A 24,941-nucleotide genomic window follows, 5' to 3' on the forward strand; every position below is an offset into this window, starting at 1 on the left:
AAAATAGGCAGCAGGGAGCCCCTTGTGTGTTCAAGTCAGTCCCTGCCTGATGACATCAGAGTTGTGACTGGCCTCGGAACACATAGATCTCTGCACCTCCCCCAACTCACCTGAACTACTCACCGGTAAGCTCTGCAGGCTGGGGCCAAGCTGTGCTCTTGAGAGGGGGGTTAATAGTGTCTGGCAGCAGGGAGTGAGAGGGCAAGAAAGCAGGCTGTCTGGTGTTAAAAACAGCGCCCGCAACATGTTAAACAAGTGAGGTATCAACAGATGTCAACAAGCACGGTAGGCTGCCGGCAGCAGGGGGAGGCGCGCGCACCTCGCGGGGGAGGAGGGGGGGTTGCGCAATTCACTTGCGGGAGCGAGAATTGCTACCATATGGCAGCGCTCGCTCCCGCAAGTGAATCCCCACAGGTGCAAGCGTTGCCATTGAAGGCAATGGAACGCGTGCACGTTTTTGGCTGAAAAGCCAAAGCGATAGTTATAGGTCTTTTTGCCTATGCAGCACGAGACCTAAAAATCACCATTACGGAAGGAGCACTCAAAGCTAGCATCACCATCGCAGCTTTCAAGACAAAACTGGCAGAAATAAATAATGAAATATCAGAAAACAAGGATTTTTTGATGAAACAAAAAATCACCACACTCCAAAAGGATATTGGTCGGTTCAACAAAGAAAAAAATCTACCCATACCTCAAAGATGACTTCCAGCAACCACAAATTGATTACTCATCCTATGAGAGTACCACTTCTCGCAGAAGGACCTCATCTAACAGCAGCAATTCTAGCACAGACAGCTGGAAGGGACAGCAGCAATATTACCAACGAGGCCCACCAAACCCAATGTTTGGCTACCCGATGCCACCCTTCTAAGGCAATTTCCAGGCTACCAACAGGGCCCACAACCTCCATTTACCCCCTTCCACCAACAACCTTTTTTAGGCAGAGGCTGGGGCAGGGGCAGAGGAAAAAAGAGGAGGCAACAATCCCCAGAAGCAGGTGCAATGGCAGGACCAAGGGCAGATGGAACTCAGGAGCCACAGAGGCAAGAATTTTTTTTCAACATCTCCAACCATAAACTGGACCAGACCGAAGAACGAGTCTTTCGGAGGGGTTTGGGGTTTGTGCCTACACCCACAAAGGACAACTTCAGAACCCATTGTGAAGTCCATGACCTCTTCAGAAAAGTGCGACTCCGGAGTTTAAGGACCGAGCCCACCTGTAATGACACTGGTCTACGAACACCATCAACTTTCACTCCTACTACAGCTATGGTACCACCTGAAGTGTAGACCTTTGAAAAAGCTGTCCTCAAGGACATCAATTCTATAAAGACCAAAGGAGCCTTCTACAACATATCACGCTTGGAAAATGAAGCCATTAGGAATTTGGCTAATGACAAATCCATTACTATAAAAGAAGCAGACAAAGGTGGAGCAATCGTCATGTCCACCACGGACTATAGATCGGAGTGCCTACGGAAACTGAACACCACCAGGTACTATGTCCCCATAAGAGAAGATCCAACTAAGAGACTTACCACCACAGTGAGGTCTCTTGTAACGAGTGCTTTGACGCAGGGATGGATATCCAAAAACAAATCAGAATTCCTCATAAATGAGAATCCTCGTGTGCCATACTTCTACACGTTACCCAAAATTCATAAGGGTACCCTACCACCGCCAGTGTCGGGGATTGGGTCCGTCCTGGAACCCTTGTCGCGATTTTGCGACCACTTTTTCCGATCAATGGTACAGAAGACCCCAACGTTTCAACAAGACACGAGGGATGTGCTCAACATTATAGAACTTCTAAACAACGAGGGCCCCATTCTGGACGCCTTGATCACCTTAGCTGTGGAGGCCCTCTACACTAACATTCCCAAAGTGGATACACAAGAGGTTGTAGAAAAACACTCCGTTCTCACAAATGGAATTCCCCTTACAAATCATTGTTACGCCATTGGGGAGGGGGGGGAGGGATAAGTGGGGGGGAATGGGACTGCATTTTGTGTTATTTGATTTAAGGATAAGTGGATAGTTTCAGCTGTATGACATTGACGGGGACGTTATTTCCAGTGACTTTGTTTGATGTTATGCTGTTTTAAAAGGTGGCAATTATTATGGACAGCATTTCCATACACTTCTAATGTATAATCGGATGCAGGAGATATTCTACAGACAATAGTTTAGTTTCATAACATGATGCAGAGTGTACAGCTATGCTAGCCATAAACTGCAGTTGTTTTGATGGAAAAAAATAATAAAAACATTTAAAAAAAAAAAAATATCATAGACCTGTACAGAGTCCAGGATTATCATCAGAACACTTTCCCAAGAAGTAGTTCAACATCCTAGGAACCTACCAAAGAAAACAGTCAAACTAACTGAAAGAACCTGAAAATCATCCGGTTCACCTGGGCCTAAAGGTACGGCAAACTCCATAATTAAAAAACAGAAATCGTTGCTAAAATTCCAATCAGACTGGCCAGTTGCTAAAGAAATCATAAAATTCCTTCAGACAGGCTTCATGTGTTGCTGTTCAACGCTCGACATCAAGGCAATAAGCTGCATTGCAAATAAATCTCAACATAAAGGAAAAAAGCTGTTCACATGCTTTACACAATATTCAAAAGCATTGGATAAGAGTCAAAAGAAACGTACTTGACCACAGACTAAAATCTAGATATACTGCCTAGATCTTACACCACTAGGTATACCTCTACATTGAAGAGAATAGGATCATTATATCTCATAGTCTCTCATTCTGTTTTTAACCTAGACATAGACTAGGAACCATATTAAATTAATAGCCCCACAAGGTCTATATTCGATTTTAGTTCATATTTCTCCAAACGTCTTATCCAGTGACTGAAGAGACACTCAAACCCACAGTCGCCCACTGGCGATTAAAAGATCTCTGATTAAGCGCACTCTTGCCGGGCCCGTTGGGCATTGCAGTGCCAGGCCAATGAGGAGCACGCTCAAAGATAAAGCATGCCACATTCGGGTGGCTAAGAGCACTTGCTAATATGAGCACATGCTCCCAGTGACTACATACAGATTGATAGCCAGTTTGCCATAGTCAGTGTGGAACAATATATCCCCCACATTACGGTTCAAAGGAAACCTACTCTGGGCAATATTTAAAAACTGGGGAAATGATCAAACACATTTGCAGCTCATATAGAAGAATTTCTATTGATGGAGACCCCTGTTGGGATCAACAATATAAAACAATTCTGACACATGCATATCATAAAACTAATATTGCATATATCCTCAATATTAAAACAAGTTTAAAAAAGATTTAAGAAATTTGGATACAATATAGCAAACAAAATTCAGTGGATAAATTATAGTCCTAATCAGTTCATCATAGGGAATTAGATCTCGTCAATCTGCTGCAGTAACAGAAGGGCAGATAAAAAGATCAGGTCTTTTGTCTTGGATCCTTCCCCGACACAGTTCACATAGTCCTGAGGTCTTGTTCCAGTTGCTTTTATAAGCGTTAAGTGGAAACACTTCAATCCCAAGTAACGGAACTAACCGCCTGACACCATGATCTAAGGTGAAAGATATAGAAAATTGTGTGTGCATCTCATCTAAGATAGTAGTCAATGACTTATATAATGTTATGTTCATACAATGACTACTATTGCTTTGGTGGCCTAATCTTTGAATCAAGGTTATTAGAAACTTTTTTGTGCAAGTGGATCAATCATATAAATAATCCATTTTACATTCCAATTTAAGATCAGTTTTAATTTTCCATGAAAGTGTAATCTTTCTTGTGAGCTGCAAGGGTTTCCTGCCCAAATAGATTTCTAAAGGCGCCTTCTTTGCATGAAATAAAATATAGGCCCAGCGTACTGTTTGCCATTGCAGTAGCAGATGAACTAATAAGATTAAGCTCTAACCATAATGCCTGCACAGGTACACCTTGATTTATTGTAGCCAAGGATTGAGGAATCTTCCCTTCCTATAGATTAAAAAATCATTCACAAACAAAAGTTACTGCTAGTAAACTTAGACTTTTGGTCTAAACTTACCTTTGTGAATACCGAAAAGTAGTAAACTTACACAAAAGTGTAAATTTACCTTTGAGAATCGGATCCTGTGTCTAGCTGCACTGAACTCACGATAAACTATTTATAATTAAATATATATTTGGAAATATTCCACTCAACATTTAAGAAACCATAAGAAAATGCCTGAAACGGAAGCTTTACTGAATGAACACTGCCATTTAGGGCACGGTAGGGCAATTATTGAAAACTATGTCCTGTGATCGAAAACCCAGGAAAGAGGGCACTGCATTGAAGGCTGGCTCCCTCACCCAAAACTCAACGATAATGTGGACACATGCCTTTGGCTGGACAGGGGAGAAAGGAGTGGAGATCACAGATTCCCAGTATAAGTTGGTAGAATGGGGCAAAAACTTTTAAAATATTGTGAATAGAGGTATATTTTTCTTGAAGCCCTTTCCAGAGTGCTTATTTTAATTTCTGGAAAAAGTCATTCACTGAAATGGATCCAATGGAGTATTCATTAATTAACTCCAAATGGCGGTGAAAGATGATCCATCATTCCCAGCTGTCTTCACAGATAAGCATGGATGGTGTGTGCTGAAATCCAAGACCTACCAAGACCTACTTCTGATTACCCTCTCTGCCCACATTTGCATGCATCTTAAATTACAGGCGACGATCTAGCTCGCAGAGCAGTGACAAAAAGGCAACTGCCACAATAAGGGCTCCAGGTGTATAATTTTCTGACTTCAGTCGCAGCATGAGTCCAGGTGTATATTTTTCTGTAGTTCAGTGACCGCATAAGTCTAGGACAGGCTTCACTGAAACAGAGAATACTTCAGTAGAGCACGGGATTTAAATAGGTAATCATAATAGCGCACTAGGACAGCGACTGAAAATGTTCACTCCAGATGATGTATGCTCTTAGATGCTAGTTTTTACACATTCAATATTTGTAGGACACCAGTGTGCCTTTTGCACCCACCTAATGTAAGATATATATATATTGGTTCAATTAAAACGTGTGGGTATTATATCACTGACAGATGGACTGGAATTGAGAGTGTGTGGATATCTGTTGTATCTCTCTATCACACAAGATGACTTTAACACATGGTGTCTCACTTAGAAAAAATAAAGTCCACAACTGCCAAAACTTGTCCAATCAGAATCTAAGCTGCAATTCAACCAGCTATGAGGCTCAAAAAGGCTGAACTCAATCTTGGGTCGCTTGTGTTCCAATTCAGAGAGATCTGGCAGGCAGCTCGGGCTGCATTGTTCCTACTGGAGCAGGACCATGACTGATATGGTTGATCCCATCTGGAGTGGACAAGAAACGATGGACATGAAAGTGGCTCTGACCGACTGCAGTGATTAAGACCTCTGAAAGCGTTTCACCCATCACCTTTTGTTGTATTTCAGCAGATGCATCAATTTGGCTCAGGGTTTTCCTGCACGGCCACGGATATGGCAGATTGTAGGGTGCATGCTCATGACAAGATTTGCTGACTCCATTGAATTCGTTTGCTCCAACTGGCTCATCCGTTATGTGTTTTGCATGGTAATGCTTATTATGGTATTAACACCTGGAACATCACAGGCCTGAAAAACTGGCATAGAGCAGGTAACATTAAATTTAAAGCCACCAGACATGGTGTCAATATCATATTACAGCAAGACACTTATCCAAGCAGTTCTGGAACAGAACTGGCTGTGAGAAGGGCTCTCAGGTGATTTTCTTTGTTCACTACCAATTCTAAAATCGTCACCATTATGACACATAAGATTAAAGCTTCTTTAGCGAGGATCAGATGATGAATATAGATCGAGACATGCTGAAGAGGGCATTGGAAAAGGCAGAATTACCTCTATTAATATTAAAGTATACAAACAGAAGTGGGATTCTACGGACTATTTTTGAAAGAGCGCCCATTGCACAAATCAGTCTCTGGAGTTATTTCGTAACGTGTTTTCAACACAGGCCTAGCCAGATCTGGCTGCACTTCCCACTCTCCTTTGCTACAGTGGCAATGGTAAACTGTATTGTGGAAGTCTCTGGCTGGAACAGTGATAGGTACAAAAATATGCTCAGTCGCTCTAGCTATGGAGCCACTGGCCCAGCTTCTCAGTACAGACTCCCAATATAGAGGATGGGCCCGGAGTATTGGCCACAAGTACCGCATTGCTTTGTACACGGATGAAACTCTCCTATACCTTGCTCACCCAACAAAAAGTGGCCCACAGTGTCTCCAATTTCTTGACAGCTTTAAAAGGGACTCGGGTCTGAGGATAAACCCCTACGAATCTGTGACGATCCCCTTGGCGCCCTTTAGGAATTGCTTTGACTGGCAGACAACTATCCCTCTCTGCCGACTTCGTTTTAAAAACTTGGGTGCGCTACACCAAGAACTTACTTGGGCTCTTAACCTTCAGCCTTTACTCTGGAGGGCAAAGGCAGACCTGATAAGATGGAAAAACCTTCCACTTAATGTTATGGGACACATCGTGTTACACAAAATGATGATACTACCACGATTTTTATAAATGTTCCAAAATGTAATGCTTCAGCTGCCACTGAAGTGGTTTCGCGAGTTTTATGGGACCACAAAGACATTGTTATGGCGGGGCTCTCAATCTCATTTAGCCTTCTCGCATTGTCAAAAAGGCTCTTTTGATGGCGGTCTGGGTATGTCCAATCTCTATCTTTACTACTTGTTCTCCCATCTTCTTGTCATCCACGACTCAACTGGTTCAACGGGGGATGGTCCAACCCTGCCTATCGTCTAGAACTCTTCCCACTAGACTTTCCCAGTCTGCAAGCTAAGCTCTATGGCTCCCCAGTTCCGAACACTATGCCGTTGGTAACCAAAGTGGTATTTCTTGCATGGAGAGCAGCACTCCCACATGTACAATGGTAGGCAAGACTTACTCAACAAACTCTCCTTTGGCATGGTACTTGATTGGGAGAGGTGGGCAACCCTCTATGGATTGCGAGCGGGGGATCTTATAGGGATCTCGCGATTGGGGGATGTGTGGTCGGTAACTCACATACATTATTTCCAGGACCTGCAGCAGACTTTTACACTTGCTCATATCCAATATTATCGATATCTCCAACTACGACATGCCCTCTATGGCCAGGTCCGGTCTGTGGACCCACCTCCCAGAGTTCAACCCCTTGGAGGCCAATCTTCTGATGGGTAGTCTGGCCATGGAGGCATCTCCCAGATTTATCGTACCCTTGTCATTAATTCCCCCAGTTCCCTGGACCATCTTAAATCCCGCTGGGTGGGCTTTTTTGGAGGAGGAGGAGGAGGAGGACTGGTGGGACACCCCGATGGCCCCTCGGAGAACTTACAATCTTCCCCAAGACTACGATTAGTGCAGACCTTTTATCTATATTCTACATATCTTTCCCCCACCAGTCTATGACGAGCAGGCCTGCGTCTTGATTCCACCTGTCCCCGTTGAGGAGTTGGACCACCTGATTTTTCACATGGTGTGGACTTAAACAGTAATACATAGTTATTGGTCTGGTGTGACCAAGGGCCTCTTTGATTTTCTGGGATGGGAGGTTCCCCTCTCCCCCTAATGATTCTCCTCAGGGTGTTTGAGGGTACTGGTGGCACAAGGGCCAAAACAGCATTTCTGGGAACAGCCCTCCCGATTGCAAAGCAAGACATAGCTGCAAAGTGGTTATCCCCTACTCCCACGGCTCTTTCACAGTGGAAGTGTGGAGTGGACTGGTGCGCTCAGCAGGAGCGTGTAGTCTGAGGCAAAAGGTTGTCCCCAAAAGCATGGGCGGGAGTGGGGTAAATGGTAGGGTAAAATGTTTTACGGTTACAAGTAATCACCATACCTTAACTGTGCTTGCGATCTGTATTGTATTATTTCTGTACTACTGCTCTGGTTGGTTACGATGTTTCATCCTGTATCATACTCCTCATGTGCCATGGATGTCTATATGCAAAGTTTGTTGTTTGTCGTCCCGTCCACTTTATCGAAAGCCATTTTGAAATAGATAAGTGCCATATAAACGATCTGCGATTTTCTTAACAAGTATTTATTCATTATATTATGTGCCTGTGCAATATTATCCAAAACAGATGAGAACAGCCTGTTCTTGTGGTATAAGCTCTTTAGAAAAAGTGCTCAAGTCGTTCCAAGATGCTGGCTGCAAACATCTTTCCTGACACATCCAAAAGAGCAATGTAGCGGTAGTTGGCTATGGATAGATGAGAGCTTGTCTCTAAGAGGGGTTTTAGGATACTCCCTTTCCAGGACAAACTGTCTAAGATGACGGCCACTTAACCTGGAGGTTCCCAGGCCCTGCAATCCTGCTGACAGCGCCCACTGTAAGCAGCATCGGCTGGTGAGATCGCCAATTTGCTGCATCTGATAGTGTGACGAACCTGGTGAGCCGTCTTGGGCTCCGTGGCAACCCACTAAACAAATGGAGAAGCGCTGGCGCCCCACAATGAGAAGGCTGATCCTTGCTTGGGGCCTCGGTTCTCTGGGGTCGGAGGTGACCGAGGGCTGCAGCACTGCTGAGGTAACAGGCTGCGACACAGACTAAAGCAAGGTGGGGCAATTTGCAGGCAGAGGTAAAGGGAAGCACAGGCAGACCTAAGAGAGAGGCCCAATCCTGGCCACCTGCAGTAAAGGGGCCCTACCCCCTTCAGACCGGTGATCCAAGCTCCTCTAAGACAGTGGTACCTTGAGACTGTGAACCCAGCTGCGATCTCACTATGTGTGGATAACTCTGGCCCTCCGCTGGTCCTGTGGCTGCAGAATCCTGCATTTGCCGGAGGGGGATCCTGATTCTGCACTGGGGTCCCCACACTGATTATTGCAACACAGATGTGATACACTGGGACGTAGGGCTTGATCCTTGCACCGCTGCCCACCGTGGTGTGCCGAGGCTGTCCAGAATCCGCGCTCTCCGTTTTAAAAGGTCAAAAAACAGCTGGGTTCCGTGGGTCTTCAATATGCCTTGCAGTTGTCCGTCAGTCTGAAGGTGAACCATAAAGTATGCACTCTCTTTTTTGAAACTCTAGAGAGGGCTTGGGACTGGCTGGAGGTTCATTTCCAGGACTCATGAGGCCAGTGCATGTCGCAATCTGTGCTGCCACAGCATACATGGAGGAGTCGTCCTCCTACTCGGATCGGTCCGGGGGCTGCTCCTTCCCCACAGCAAGTTTGTGAGGTACAGCGGGCAGCGATTACTTCAGCAACCTCCCTGAGGCTTTGCTCCAGTTTGTCGCAAGGCAGTATCTCTGATTTGGACGCTGCAGGCAGCATGCCACTGTTCTCATCGACTACCTTGCAGATGACTCATGAGTTGCTGGGCTGAGTATGCCACATTGTTTTTTCTTTTTCCTTTCAGGTACTGTCTCTACTGTTGGGGTCCAGGACTGCCATTTAGCAGCCCGTGAACGGACACTAATTTCATTTACATATAATGTACCTTTATTAAGTGCTGCCCGGCCTGCGTAAGGTTTGGATCCTGATAATGCATGACCTCTGTATGCATGGCAGTGGGTGCTGTTCCTTTGATGTGCTCTTCTGATCTGCAACCGTGGCGAAGGTCCAGGTGACCTCTCCTACAGGGTATGGCTCCACCCCTTTGTTTCATCTCAAACATATGGCCGACCGCACCTCCTTTGAGAGGCAATGGTTTCTCAACAGTTTTTATGTTAATGCTGGTTCTTATTTTTTGTCTAGTGGCTGTTAATAGCTGGACCAAGTATTTATGGTTGGGTTTCTACAGTTTGCCATTGTCACCTATTGCATCACTGGAGGGGGATCTGACGTCACTTGGGGATGCTGCAACGACGGGGGGGGGGGGAACATGGGAGCTGCATTAATGTCACAAATGGCCACTATCTTTAATACATTGTCACCTGGAATGTGCGTAGTCTGGTGTCTGTACATAAGAGATAGAATGTTGGTACAACTCAAATGGAATCGCACCCAAATTATATTCCTGCAGGAGACCCACCTGTCCACCCACGAGGCCCAAAGTTGCGTAGGAAATGAAGGGGGCAATTGTTTCACACCTCTTACTCGGCTTTTGCACGGGGTGCAACAACTTGTCTCTGAGCCGGGGTCCTCTTTAGAATCCTTGACACTATGATAGATTCACAGGGGTGCTAAGTTTTGCTCAGGGGTACACTAGAAGGCATTCCAATAGTGTTGGGTTGCATTATGCACATAATACGGAACAAGATGTTTTTTGTCCCATCTAACCTCTGCACTTGCAGAATGAACAGCCTATCCCTGGGTAATAGTTGGAGATTTTAATGCACTGCTGGATACCACGTTGGATTGATCACATCCTCCCCTGCCCGGTACAGCATCGATTAATCAGTCTATGGCCCTGAACCAATGGATGGCAGGCTGGAACCTATCAGACGTTTGGCACAGCTGGAATGTTACAATGCAGGAATACACCTTCTACTTATACCCCCATACATTATATTACCGACTCTACAGGTTCCTCTGCTCCACTACACCTTCCCAATATGACACCCACCTGGCGTCTTCAGCCAGCCCTCCAGAAAGATGCTGTTTTTAGAGACACACTCACCACTACTATTGACACCTATTTCACTGAGAACAATGGTACAGCCTTTTCTCCGTTAGTAGAGGGGGGGTGGGCCCTTTAAGGTCATAGTTTGTGGGTCTTCCATTAGCGTGGTGGGAGCTAGACAGGAAGTTGTGAGGGAGACTGCCTGGAGAGCAGGTTAGGGTTCTCACGGATGCTGAAGCTGCGGGTGCGCTACACGAAGATGGCATTGTTTATGCCAAGCTGTTGGAGCGCTTCTGTTTGATAGACTATAAAACCTGCGCCTGGACAATACACACAGAGGCGTACAAGTCGGGGCCATTGCTAACCTGTCTGATTCGATCTGATGCCACACCCACACCCATTTTATACATACATGACCTGGTCCATTACTTGGTTGACGCACAGCAAGCTATTAATGGGGTGTCCTGAGATTTCTATGCTCTTCTCTATACAGCCCCACCACCTCCAGATCATGCTACGTCTAATGCATTCCTACGGCAGGCAGCGCTACCCAGTGACTCACCGGATGAAAGGGAAGCCTTAGGTGCACCCATATCATTGGGAGAGATATGTGGGGCCATCAGGGGACTCGCCAAGAACAAAACACCAGGATCACATAGGCTGCCAATAGAATTTTAAGTTGGTGTCGTGCTTAAAGAAGGTGTAGAACTCCTCATTAGAGGAAGGTTTGCTTCCTTCTCTACTGGAGAGGTGGTGGTGATATCACTGCTGAAGCCCGGTAAGAGCCTGCAGATCTTACTCATACAGACTCCTCTCCCTTTTAAACATGGAATATATGATTATGAGCAAGATCCTTGCCTGCAGATTCTACCGTTGCTCCTGCAGTTATTGCATGGAGATCAATGTGGCTTTGTACCCCGACGCAATACCTCGCTGAATATACGTTGGCTGTTGCATGTCACGACTGCATCCCGTGACCATTACCCATTAGCAGGTTGTGTTTTATTAGATGTTTGCCAAGCCTTTGATACCTCGGGTTGAAAATTTAAGATGGCAGCACTGACCCGATATGGAATCCGGCGGACATAGATTTGATGGGTCCCTCTATTGTATACGGGCCCTATGACCCAGGCTGTGCCAGGGCCTCTCATTTCAAATACATATCAGACTGCACGTGGGACAACACAGGGTTGCCCTTTATCGCCGCTTTAATTTGTCCTCACACTGGAACCTATAGCACAACATATTTGCCAGGAATCTGGTGGCTGGGGAATACCGGTAGGTCCTGCGATGCACTCGTGTCCTTGTACGCACATGACATGACGCTTTACCTCCAAAACTTCTCTAGCAGGTTACAGGGCTCATCCCACTTAATGACATCCTTCGGGGCACTTCCTGGCCTGCATATCAATATTGGAAAGTCCTGTGCCTTTCGATTTATTGGCAATCCAATTGGCCTACTTTGCAGTTCAGCGAAGAGAATCGTGTCGCTGCTCACGCTTTCTGCTACATGGGTATTCGCATCTATCAAGACATACTTGAAGGCATCCTTGTGTTAAATACCAAATTGCTTTTTGGGTCACTTTGCCCCGGTCAGTCGTGGGCCAGCTGGCCCTGGCAAAGAATGTCATGTTGCCGAGCCTCCTGTATTATTTTGTGAACATCCCTGTGGTAGTGCTGGCTTGGTTGTTCCGAATCTTAAATACACAGTTGGGTAAACTCACCTGGGGTACTGGGCACTGCAGAGTGGGTTGTACTAAACTGCAGCTTCCCATGAATAAGGGGGGGCTGGGGGCTCCAGACTTCAAGGCTTCCTGCATAGTGGCTGTCTTATTGGTTGGCTAGTCACAATTTGTCGGCTATAGTTTTGAAGCCGGCCCAGACTGAACGTGGCCACCTCCATAGATTGATATGCCCCAGTGTGACTCCCATGCAAACGTTTCCTCTTCTGCCCTGGCCCTACAGAAAACTGGCACTGAGATATACTACAATCACCTCACAGTATGCCCTGGTTATTCCTCTTTGCAGTCTCCCTACATACTCGGGTACGCTCACAGTGTGTTGTCTGGGTCCGTGGGAGCAGGAGGGGTGTTGACAGTGTGTTATGTGGTTTCAAGATGGTATGGTACTCTCCCATGCTGATTTGGTCCACACATATGGGCTCCCCAAGACATTAATTTTGACACATGCCAGCATTGTCCGGTATGTGTGGCAGCATTGGCGCCCGGATGGGAGAGAACCCAGCACATATGAATTGCTTCAGGCAATGCACAACACGGGAAATGGAAGGCATCTTATTCGCTGGTTTCATTGCGGACTTGGGGTGCACCAAGAGGCATTGCTTATTCCATTAAAGCAGACTTGGGAAAGAGATCTCATTCGGGAAATCCCAGATAAAGACTGAACACGTATACCTGAATATTCCAAACAAATCTCACACGATTCTAGATTTAAATGTATCTAGTTTTCTACTCTTTACAGGGCGTACCTAACAGCACATAAGCTCGCTAAAACGTTCCCCACAGCCTCCTCCCGTACAATTCCAGAGGCCTACCTCTTATATTCACTATGGACCTGTACCCACTTATCCACCTACTGGGCAGGGGTCACATTTGCTTTATCGAATGCTACAGGGTTGGATCAATGGGGTTAACCGGTGCAGTGTCTTCTTTGCCTCCACCCTCGGCCCAGAGGTTCCAAGCTAATATCGCGGTTTGCGGATTTGGCCTTACTACTGGCAAAGAGGATCATAATGCGAACAATGGAAGTCCCCCACCGCCCGAGATTAGACAAATGGTGAGACGAGGTGGCCCACTAGGGGTCGGCAGAGAGTGAAGCTCTTCAGCAAGAGGAATACTTCAATCTCTGCAAAAAAAAAGCCATCTCCCTGGAAAGGGATGCTCTTTTGAAGGGGTTTAAAGCTCAGCACATGGCACCAAATTAACAGACCACTGCATCTACTATACGGCGATTCCTAGAGAAGGTGCTGCTTCGTTGCTAATCTCTATTAAATCCAACAGGTCTGTCAAAAATACTGAAGGTTTTTTTCCAATTGAAGACTATTGGACGGTGGCTTGGTTAGCTTCCCTACCACCACGTAGGTCCAGGTTTTAGGTCAATCTAACCACTCCTGCATGCTTATACCGCTTCTGTATCCCCCCCCTCTACATGCTAATACATATTTCGGTACCCTGGAATAGGAAACGGGACCAACAGGTTTAGAATTCATTGCTTTTAATTTACAATACAGTGGCCTACCCTTTAAAATATATTACTTGAATGGAACGCTCTGTAACACCACTCACCTAATCACTGTAACTCCTATGCCAGTCATTACTGTTCGTACTCAGTCTTAACAATAATGCAATTAAGTTTGAGTTACAAAAAAAATAGAAAATCAAATATTCAAAAAGAGTGGTACTAAAAATTTTCCCATTTCCTCAGGATCCTTTTTTTACAGCTTTTATAGCTATTTTATCTTGACCCATTGCTGCGGACGCTCTTGTACCTCTTATATATGATACTATTGGCTTACTTGTAGGAGGTGTTATATTTTTAGATGAGTTCGCTGAAAAGTTTAATATCCATTCATTTAACACCAAAGATACATTCTAATTCTATGCCTGTGATATATATGTATTCCACGCGGACATTGAAATACGGATAAATATAAAAGATTTTTTAACTCCATTATGAGATGCTATGAGATTCCAAAAAGGCCTTCGATTTTTATTTTGGGCGGTCAGAGGTCAATTCAATTTTTTATTGAGTATCTTTCTTTTAGAGTTAAAACAAATCCATTGTATTTTTTCCTTAATATTGAGATAAATTTTTTCTGATGACAGAGTATTCAGTGAACTGACTATGAATACGTGCTAAAATGTTCTTATTTTGAAACAAAATGTTCTACTTGTATTCCTTTTTCTCCTTCAAATCGCTTAGTGGTTTTGGATATCTCAAAATTGAATTCCATGATATCTTCATAGGAAGCTATGCAGTTAGCTTCCTCATCGCTATGTATATTTCGATAATTTTTTTATTAAATCATACACTTGATTAATCAGGCCTGAAAACCAGACAATTTTGCCTCGCACTGGGTCCACAACAACTTTATCTTTTCCCTCTTCCAGCGCCGACTTTTCGGATTGTTGGACTTGTAGGGCAGGTGCCACGATTAGAGCTGCATGATCACTTCTGTGATAAAAATTGACATAGACCTCCTCAAAAGCATTAGATAAATCACAGGACGTTATTACAAATTCAATAATAGTAGAGCCCGTTATACCTTTTCTTGTTGGTACGGCCGGTACATCAGGGGCCACCCTTCTATTTACTATTACCTCATTAATTCCATTGAGAGATTCCAATAGCACTCTACCTCTTCCATCTGCTTTTTGGGGTGTAGGAAATTCACCCTCAGGCATCTTCCAACACCTTTAAGCACACAAAATTAAGAGTTTGCCATAATTGTCTATTATGTATATTGCACATCTAAAGGTCATCAAATAACTTTAGATGACCAAAGTTATTTGGTCATCTAACTTTGAGCCTCTAGGTAGCACAGGTTTCGTCTAAATGGAATGTCCCTTACGATTAGGGCTTTATTACAAATAATGGTCAATTTTGTGCCAATATTAAAAGGACAAAATAATCCTATTTTTTAGGTGCCCATTGACGTTGCGCCTAATCCTACATGCTATATGTCCATTTACATTGCTTCAGGGAGAGCTCCCCGACCCAGAGCAGCATGTAGTACTATTGCCTGTTCTACACGCTGCTTGGTGTCATTTTTTCGGATGTCAATGTTTAGAGACCAAATTAAAGGACGGAATATAGATACAATTATTGTGCACTCTTGAATACTTGTATGGTTCTTAAAAGTTGTTTGGTGGCCACCTTTCCTTTTAGAGCACCAGGGTATATAGAGGTTTAGACAACTTAATTCAATAATTGTTTGTGTTAATATTGCCCGTCTGCTCCACTTTCAGATATTCATTGTTCTTGATGAAAGGTTATGCATCACATGCTGTTTGTAAGGAAATTTCAATAAAAATATTTCAAATACAAAAAAATTTTTTGTGTGCGTTGACAGTTATAACTAGCCACCTTGAGAGTTATCTTCCAACACCTTACTTCTACACAAAGATGATGTTGTAAACACACTGAACGTGCACCAAATTATATCTGTAAACAAATAACCAGTCCACAAGAAAGGGTTTCTAATTCATGTACAAATCTTTGCATTCTGTAAGTGGTTTTAAAAATAAAATATATACATCACGTCTTCCTGCTGATTAGTAGGAAACACCCAGACACTCCAGTATGCTGAGAGGAAGTTTTAATTGCCATGAAAACTTTCTCTCAGCATACTGGAGTGTCTGAGTGTTTCCTACTAATCAGCAGGAAGACGCGCTATAGATTTGGGTTATCCGGTAACCCGATCCAGAGAGAGAAGAAGAGAGAGAGAGAGAAGACGAGAGAGAAGAAGAGAGAGAGAAGAAGAGAGAGAGAAGAAGAGAGAGAGAGAAGAGAGAGAGAGAGAGAGAGAGAGAAGAGAGAGAAGAAAGAGGGGAGAGAGGGAGAGACGGTCTGTCACAATCAGACAGCCAACGCATTTCGTCCAACACACTGGACGTCTTCAGGGCTTATAAAGATTGGCTCTTCTCGAACTAGTACTGTGATTAATTGCCAGTCATTTCCTAATTACAACTAACACCAAGGTTCATGGATTGAATTTCCAAGTGCTATGTTCTCATAGACATCTGCTATATGGACTCTTCACATAATATCTAGTAGTCCCACTATTTGTGCCTCGTCTTTTCCGAATATTCAAATAAGGTTTCTCTGGTAAAGGCGATGCACTATCTTCTAAAGATTATGGAATTTACCCACATCTGCCTTCACATCATACGATCTAGCTCACAATCAAGACAAAAAAGGGTTCACCTAGGCGCTCACATTTTCGACTACTCAAAAGAATAGGTGCAACTTCTAGGCTGAAATTTCTTTTGATGTGTACCATAAAACAATTTTGGAGGGATTCGAAGAACAACAACTACTTTTGAGCACTCTTACATTTAAGATAGTCATTGGGCTTACAGATTATTCATACTGGAATTTTGTGTGTCTGTATTTTTCTTCCACTGGTTTACAGCATCAGTTAACCCAATTTCAAAATTACGGTAACTGCAACAAATTAAAAATCAAGTTCAGGAAAACCCCCAAAAAATGCATTGGCAATTGTGTGACCAAATACAAATGGCGACCGGAACAAACAACTTAATATTGAAGCAAACTCTCTCTTTCTTGGTGTAGAATTAAACAAAAAGTTTAACTGGTGAAACCATGTCTCTCATCTCCTAAAAAAAGTACCAATACCTCTGTGTCCCGCGTCCCAGTCATCACTTAATGAGGTTTGCTCGGACCTTAAAATAGGAAACAAAAACAGGAAATGCTGGCCATAACGACACCCAACGATGGAGTCTGGTTTTCACTTGCTGAACTCGTGGGAAACCTGGCTTCTAGTAAGGTGAGTGGGGAAGTGTGGGAAAGTATTTCCCAGGTCTATTACGTTTGAGGAGACGTGTTATATTGGGATTGCCTGCTCCTCCGGATGCGCCTCTTCAGCTCTTTGATGCCAGGCAGATCGCATGCATGTTGGCGGTTCCGCCCGCGATGCGCTGGAGCGCACTAGTCTTTTAAACTGATCTCAGGCGGGTGAACTATATTGCATGTGCTTACTAGTGTTCTGTTCCAACTATTTTTTTTTTTATAAGCAGGATTAGTGGCTCAGGCAGGCGTACTTGTTGATGTTCCTGTCAAAGCCTGATTACTGTATTACCTGCAGGGAGTGTGCTGGAACAGGGAATCATACGTCCAAAAACAGTCATGTCTGTTCTCCCTCCTCATCATCAGGGCTGTCTGGGAGGACCAAATCTCGTGTACATTACCTAGGAGATGTAAAAAGGGGGATAGAGAGAGGAGAGAATAAGGCAGATTATGGTGGAGACCCTAGTATCCTTGAAAGAGAAAAAGACTGAAGACAAAGATACTTTGGAGGCTGACATATATTCAAATGTTTCAGAGTCTGGGGACTCAGCTGACTTCTGCACAAATGCCAGATTTAAAAGGCAAGTTCATTTCTAGAGAGGTACTTCCCGAAATTTTGAATCATGTGAAGCAAAACATGGGCGTTACGGTGAAAGAATATCCTACCTCCTCCAGAGATATTGTTTTAAGACCGTTTAAGAAATCACCGTTGTAGGATGGTGGAATCTGACTATATGGTTGCCCCCAACTTTTTGCCTGGTATTTGAATGGTTTTTGACTAGTCTGGTTGGGATCCTGCTATCCAGGACCCCAGCTTCCTCTCTAAACTGATGTGAGTACCCTAGGTACATCCCAATTGGATACGGAGGGCACCCTATCAGCCCCTTGTAGATGGTACCCTAGGTACCCAGGGAATGGGTCCCTCAGAGGCCTACCAGGGGCTGCAGCCCTTATTGTGCCACCCCTGGGACAGCCATACAAACTGACACCACCAGACCACTACTAGCCCGCTCCGGCGACCCGTGGGTGCATCTTTACGCACGCCAAATTGCTGCCTCCCGCGGTCCCTTGTCTCTCGACTGGTGGGCCCCGGAGGAGGTCAATCTTCACTTCCAAGAGTTCCCCTGGTTGCTCCTGGCCTGCTCTTCAGTCTCCTCGCTGGAGACCTCGCTCAGACCTTGTGGGTCTGCACCAGAAGCGGTTTTGTGATTCTTGCGTTGGTTGCGGTTGCCAAGGCTTAGTGGATCCAATCCGGACACTAACACCGCAGCGACCCTCATCCTTCGCGGGACAGTCGCCCTCCAGAAGCTGGCCTTCCTTGAAGCCTCCTGGACCCCGTGGCTGACGATCCAAGCTACCCATCTTCCACCTGGAAGCACCCGACATTGAAGGGCTCTTTCTCCTGAGCCCCCTGTTCACTGTGCCGTGACCCAGACTCTGTCCCCTCTGCTTTCAGGTCCTTCTCTTCAAGATCTACATCTTCACGATATCGACAACGTTTCTTGCTAGCAGCAGTTCTTCACGTTTTGCCATTGAAAATCAGCCCGCGACCCGACATTGAAAACGACCTATGCACCCGGCTTCCCTGAGGCAGGTAACAGTGGTACCTCGGTACTCTCGTGGGTGTGGGCCCTTCAAAAGCTTAACTCTAAACTCTTGAACTTGAACTCCTGCTGGAAGTGTTTTTAAACTTGTAAATTTCAACCGCGACATTCTCCATAGGCTTTAATAGAGATCCCGACAGTAGCTTATACCACTGCACGCGTCTCCCGTGGATCCCCTTCCTCACTACCTTGGGTGGTTTCACAAGGGGCCAGCGACCCTAAATGCCCTAGGCATTGTCTGTATAATTGTTGTGGTTCTTATACCACTTTTTAAATATATGGTTTGGTCCCCCCCCTGGGGCCCTATGATTCCAGTGCTATTTATTGTAACTATCAATGCTTGTTTAAATTGTATCTTTACCTCCAGCCTCATAAAGAGACTAGTGGGATTATTCTTAGAATAAATACATATATTTTATATATATATATACACACCTGTGTGGACTACTGTTTCATTTGGTTATTCAAGAGGTTATCTATGGTAAAACAATAAGCTTAACACTCCTTCAAGACTTAGCCTGAAGGCTGCTCTCCACAGCTACCACTAGGATAGCTTTCTTTAAAGGTTGTCTTTTAACCTATCACCTTAAGAGACGAATTGGACTGGTACAAGGTGTCCCCTATAACTAGTGGACAGCATATGCCAGGCCAACTTCTCACAACCGTGTGTAGGAATACCAATTCATGACTGTTATTGGAGTGATTCTGAATGAATGAAAAGATCCATTTGAGATTATGGAGAATGTTCTTGCTGATTCTATTCATGTTGACTAGATGTAAGCATAGTTTGGAAATCCTCTATAGCTGAGCAGAACATTTTAAAAAGATCCAGCTAGAAAAAAAAAAGTAGATGGTGCTCTTGAAAAAAAAAAACGTTATTGTGGAGCCCATTTGGCATTACAAGCTGGAGTATATTGTGCCTATACTTTGCAGTCTTTATGAACTGACTTTAAGAAAATTTTCAAGGCGCTTCCGGAGGACTAAAATGATTCTGAACTGTTGGAAGAGGCAGATTAAACTGCTTCCAGATATTTCGTTTCACAAGGTAAGAGCATCAGCTTTGGCTGTGGAGCATCTATGATGGCTTGTTGTAAATAGTTTTTAAAAGGAATGGAGCATGGGCGTTACACAAAGAGCTATCGCACTGTTTATGCCTTTTCAGGGTAAAAGGATAGGTCTTCTTTGGAGGAAAAATTGCACAAGAGAAAACATACTTATTCGTTCACAAAAGAGCATTGCAAATCATCTAGTTCTTCTTCAATCTTACTTCCGAAAAGAAAAATCATTTTCTTCAGCCATTAAAGAGACTGATTTATGACAGGGAGCAGTCAAAGCTGTTCAACGATACAGAAAGCAGCCGGCGACCATGAAGTGGTTGGGTCAGACTGGATGGTAGAGGAATGGATCCATCATTTCCTGGATGCTTGGATGAAAACAGATGCCCGAGTTCCCCACATAGTGAAGCACTGGTACCAAACAGAGTTCAGGGACAATTCCAACTCCTGCTCCGTGGTCTCCAGAGAAGAAACCAGCCTTGTTGTCAGGGGTGCAGGCACTGCAGGATAAGAAAGCTATTGTTCCAGTGCCACCATCCCAGGGCGGGTTGGCGTTCTACTCAATTGTAAGGCTGGTCTCCAAAGTGAAAGGCGGGCTAGTGAACGACTTGGAAGTTTTTAAAAAATTCATATGAACAATCATATTCTAGAAGGAACCTTCACAAAGGATCCTTCCATTGGTTCCAAGGGATCAGTGGTAGCCTATCTTTCACATCCAGGGGATGGATCCCAGTTTTCACGTTTTTTGATGACAGATTGATTTATGCCCAAACAAAAGATCTACTTTTACAAGCATTACAAGAGACCATTCTTACGCTAAGTCGGCATGGGTTTCTGTTGACTCTTCAAAAATATCTATGATCTCCAGAAAAAGATTTTGTGTTTATAAAAGCAAGGTTCTGCAGATATCTGGACAAGGTGTTTCTTTCAGAGGAGAGAAAGTTTCAACTCCAAAGGTTGTTAAATACTCTTTGCCATCAAAAGAGAGCTCCGATAACGAATCGGATGCAGTTACAAGGCCACATGGCTTCCTGTGTCTTTACAGTCCCTTGGACAAGTTGCATCTGCGTCTCGTTATGGTACATGAGCAAACATCTGAGGCAGTGCGGTCGGGTCCTAGAGACAGTAACTCCTCTCACTGTGGAAGTCTACAGTGGTGGATAGATCCAAAGAATCTGCTTTGTGACATTCCGATGTATCTACCTGTGATGCAAACAGAATGAGTTGGGAAGCAACCCTAGAGGAGCATGCAGTGCAATGGAAATAGAATCAATCAGAAGCTGGCAGATCTTTGAATTGGAGGGAGCTAAGAGCAGTGTTTCTAGTCTTCTCAAGTTCGAACAGTATGTCAGGAAGTGCAATGTGTTGCTGAGAACCAAAGATACAGTAAGTGTGACCTTTCAATCACCGGGTACCACATCTTCACGATCAATCAACAAGCTAGCATGCAGCTTGGAAGTATGGGCGGAGGAGGAGGAGGCAACTTCTTCCTGCCTGTTCTAATGCTTGTTTTTTTAATAGCTGTTTTTGTTATGGGGGTGAGGACATAAACAACGGGAGGGCGGAGGTTCAGAAATAGTACCTGAATTACAACACGAGCAGCGGACGGTCACTAGAGGAGAATCAGCAGATTCCAGATTCCGAGGGCAGACTGAGGTGGTGCTGAGTGATGCTGTGGTGGTGCTGATATTTCGTTTCACAAGGTAAGAGCATCAGCTTTGGCTGTGGAGCATCTATGATGGCTTGTTGTAAATAGTTTTTAAAAGGAATGGAGCATGGGCGTTACACAAAGAGCTATCGCACTGTTTATGCCTTTTCAGGGTAAAAGGATAGGTCTTCTTTGGAGGAAAAATTGCACAAGAGAAAACATACTTATTCGTTCACAAAAGAGCATTGCAAATCATCTAGTTCTTCTTCAATCTTACTTCCGAAAAGAAAAATCATTTTCTTCAGCCATTAAAGAGACTGATTTATGACAGGGAGCAGTCAAAGCTGTTCAACGATACAGAAAGCAGCCGGCGACCATGAAGTGGTTGGGTCAGACTGGATGGTAGAGGAATGGATCCATCATTTCCTGGATGCTTGGATGAAAACAGATGCCCGAGTTCCCCACATAGTGAAGCACTGGTACCAAACAGAGTTCAGGGACAATTCCAACTCCTGCTCCTTGGTCTCCAGAGAAGAAACCAGCCTTGTTGTCAGGGGTGCAGGCACTGCAGGATAAGAAAGCTATTGTTCCAGTGCCACCATCCCAGGGCGGGTTGGCGTTCTACTCAATTGTAAGGCTGGTCTCCAAAGTGAAAGGCGGGCTAGTGAACGACTTGGAAGTTTTTAAAAAATTCATATGAACAATCATATTCTAGAAGGAACCTTCACAAAGGATCCTTCCATTGGTTCCAAGGGATCAGTGGTAGCCTATCTTTCACATCCAGGGGATGGATCCCAGTTTTCACGTTTTTTGATGACAGATTGATTTATGCCCAAACAAAAGATCTACTTTTACAAGCATTACAAGAGACCATTCTTACGCTAAGTCGGCATGGGTTTCTGTTGACTCTTCAAAAATATCTATGATCTCCAGAAAAAGATTTTGTGTTTATAAAAGCAAGGTTCTGCAGATATCTGGACAAGGTGTTTCTTTCAGAGGAGAGAAAGTTTCAACTCCAAAGGTTGTTAAATACTCTTTGCCATCAAAAGAGAGCTCCGATAACGAATCGGATGCAGTTACAAGGCCACATGGCTTCCTGTGTCTTTACAGTCCCTTGGACAAGTTGCATCTGCGTCTCGTTATGGTACATGAGCAAACATCTGAGGCAGTGCGGTCGGGTCCTAGAGACAGTAACTCCTCTCACTGTGGAAGTCTACAGTGGTGGATAGATCCAAAGAATCTGCTTTGTGACATTCCGATGTATCTACCTGTGATGCAAACAGAATGAGTTGGGAAGCAACCCTAGAGGAGCATGCAGTGCAATGGAAATAGAATCAATCAGAAGCTGGCAGATCTTTGAATTGGAGGGAGCTAAGAGCAGTGTTTCTAGTCTTCTCAAGTTCGAACAGTATGTCAGGAAGTGCAATGTGTTGCTGAGAACCAAAGATACAGTAAGTGTGACCTTTCAATCACCGGGTACCACATCTTCACGATCAATCAACAAGCTAGCATGCAGCTTGGAAGTATGGGCGGAGGAGGAGGAGGCAACTTCTTCCTGCCTGTTCTAATGCTTGTTTTTTTAATAGCTGTTTTTGTTATGGGGGTGAGGACATAAACAACGGGAGGGCGGAGGTTCAGAAATAGTACCTGAATTACAACACGAGCAGCGGACGGTCACTAGAGGAGAATCAGCAGATTCCAGATTCCGAGGGCAGACTGAGGTGGTGCTGAGTGATGCTGTGGTGGTGCTGAAGTGGTGGTGTACTGGTGCCGAGGTGATGTTCAGGTGGTGCCGAGGTGATGTTCAGGTGGTGCTGAATGATACTCAGGTGGTGCTGAATGATACTCAGGTGGTGCTGAATGATACTCAGGTGGTGGTGTGGACGTGATGCTCAGATGATACGGAGGTGGTTCTGAGTGATGCTGAGGTGGTGCTGAGTCATGCTGAGGTACTGAGGTGGTGGTATTGCACTGGTGCTCAGGTGGTGCTGACTGATGCAGAGTTGGTGCAGTGCTGACGTGATGCTGCATTGAAGCCGAGATGGTCCTGTGCAGATGCTGAAGTGGTGCTGAATTGCTGCTGACGTGGGACAGCGCTGGTGCCGAGTTGGGCCTGCGCTGGTGGTGCACTTATGTGGAGGTGGTGCTCTGCTGATGCTGAGATGGTGCAGTGCTGATGCTGAGGTTGTGTTGTGGTGGTGCGCAGGTGATGCTGAGTGATACTGAGGTGGTGTGGAGTCATGCTGAGGTGGTGGCGTGGATGTGATGCTCAGGTGATACTGAGGTGGTTCCGAGTGATGCTGAGGTGTTATGTTAATTACATTTTTAAAGTGCAAAGGTTACCCTAAGGTGTCCTGGCGCTGTGCACGGCCTGCTGGTTAGCGGAGAAATTATTTTATTCAGTAAACTGCCCTGTTTTCAGCCCCCTTTTTTAAAAAAAGGAGGAGATCTGCTGCATTCCTCAAATAGACCGGCAGAGAATCCAGGCCCTAGATTCGCAGGTGATGAAACTCCTACCTCCCCAACTAACTTTTTAGGTCTCGCCTGAGCCAGCGCATGCGCTGCACGGCGAGACATTTAGTAAACGGGGCTTTTAAAAGTGCGACCGCACGCTTTTTGCTGACATTCTGCCTGCGTTCACGTGCACAAGCAGAGGCGCCATATGGCTTTCCTCTTGCTCGGCCAAGCGCGCGCGCCTCCTTCAATGCCCCTCCCCCACCACAGAGCGTGTCTCGCAGCTTTTTTTTTATTTTTTTTTACTTCGAGGCGCGCGTGGCCAATGCTTTTTTTTTTACTTTCTGCGAGTGGATGTGCTTTTAACTGGTGAGGGGTTACTCTTAAGCACAGTTGACATATTTAAGCAGAATCGCCCTGATGGGTGCTTCATTTTATATATATCTAGTAATCGTAGAGTTCAATACTTATCTATAAAGATTTCACAGCACCTGATTCAGGGATTGCATACTTTGTGTTACGGCACGCTTTTTTTTTTTACTTTCAAAAGATGAGCGCGGTCCACGCTTCACAAATGCTGCGCTGTGTGTTTCAGCATGTTTTTTTTTTGTACTTTACGGGAGCGAGCGGACGTGCTTTTAACGGGTGAGGGCTTACTCGTAAGCGCAGTTGCCATGTTTAAGCAGTATCGCCCTGATGGGTGCATTCATTTACTATATGTAGTAATCGTAGAGTTCAATACTTAGCTCTAAAGTTTTCACCGAAACCGGTCCTAGGATGCTTGTTTCCGGTCCAGGGAGGACCTGGCTTGGCAGTTCGGGCTGGACTGTTCCCATGAGGCACAGGGTCAAGACTGATTTGCATATGGCCAGGTCTAAACTGAGGTGGCATGGTCAGCAAAAGAATGATGGATTTAACCCAGATCTCTTGACTGGGGGTGAATGTTTTGATTTGTTCTGCATTCCGTCCATCAATAGTTCTTTTTGCTAAGTTTTTAACACCACCCCATTCAGGAATTGCATGCTTTGTGTTATGGCACTTATTTTTTTACTTTCAAAAGGTGAGCGC

At 44.8% G+C, this 24,941-nt stretch overlaps 2 protein-coding genes across 6 annotated transcripts in view; both read right to left on the reverse strand.

Annotated features, from left to right (window-relative positions):
- Positions 1-24,941, reverse strand: part of RIOX2 (ribosomal oxygenase 2) — a 766,429-nt gene that overhangs the window by 609,963 nt on the left and 131,525 nt on the right. The gene's annotated exons all lie outside the window — the stretch shown is intronic.
- LOC146805267 (zinc finger MYM-type protein 1-like) overlaps positions 1-24,941 on the reverse strand; it is a 104,948-nt gene that overhangs the window by 54,207 nt on the left and 25,800 nt on the right. The window lies entirely within an intron of this gene.

Source organism: Triturus cristatus, chromosome 8 (genome assembly GCF_964204655.1).
Source record: "Triturus cristatus chromosome 8, aTriCri1.1, whole genome shotgun sequence".
NCBI lineage: Eukaryota > Metazoa > Chordata > Amphibia > Caudata > Salamandridae > Triturus > Triturus cristatus.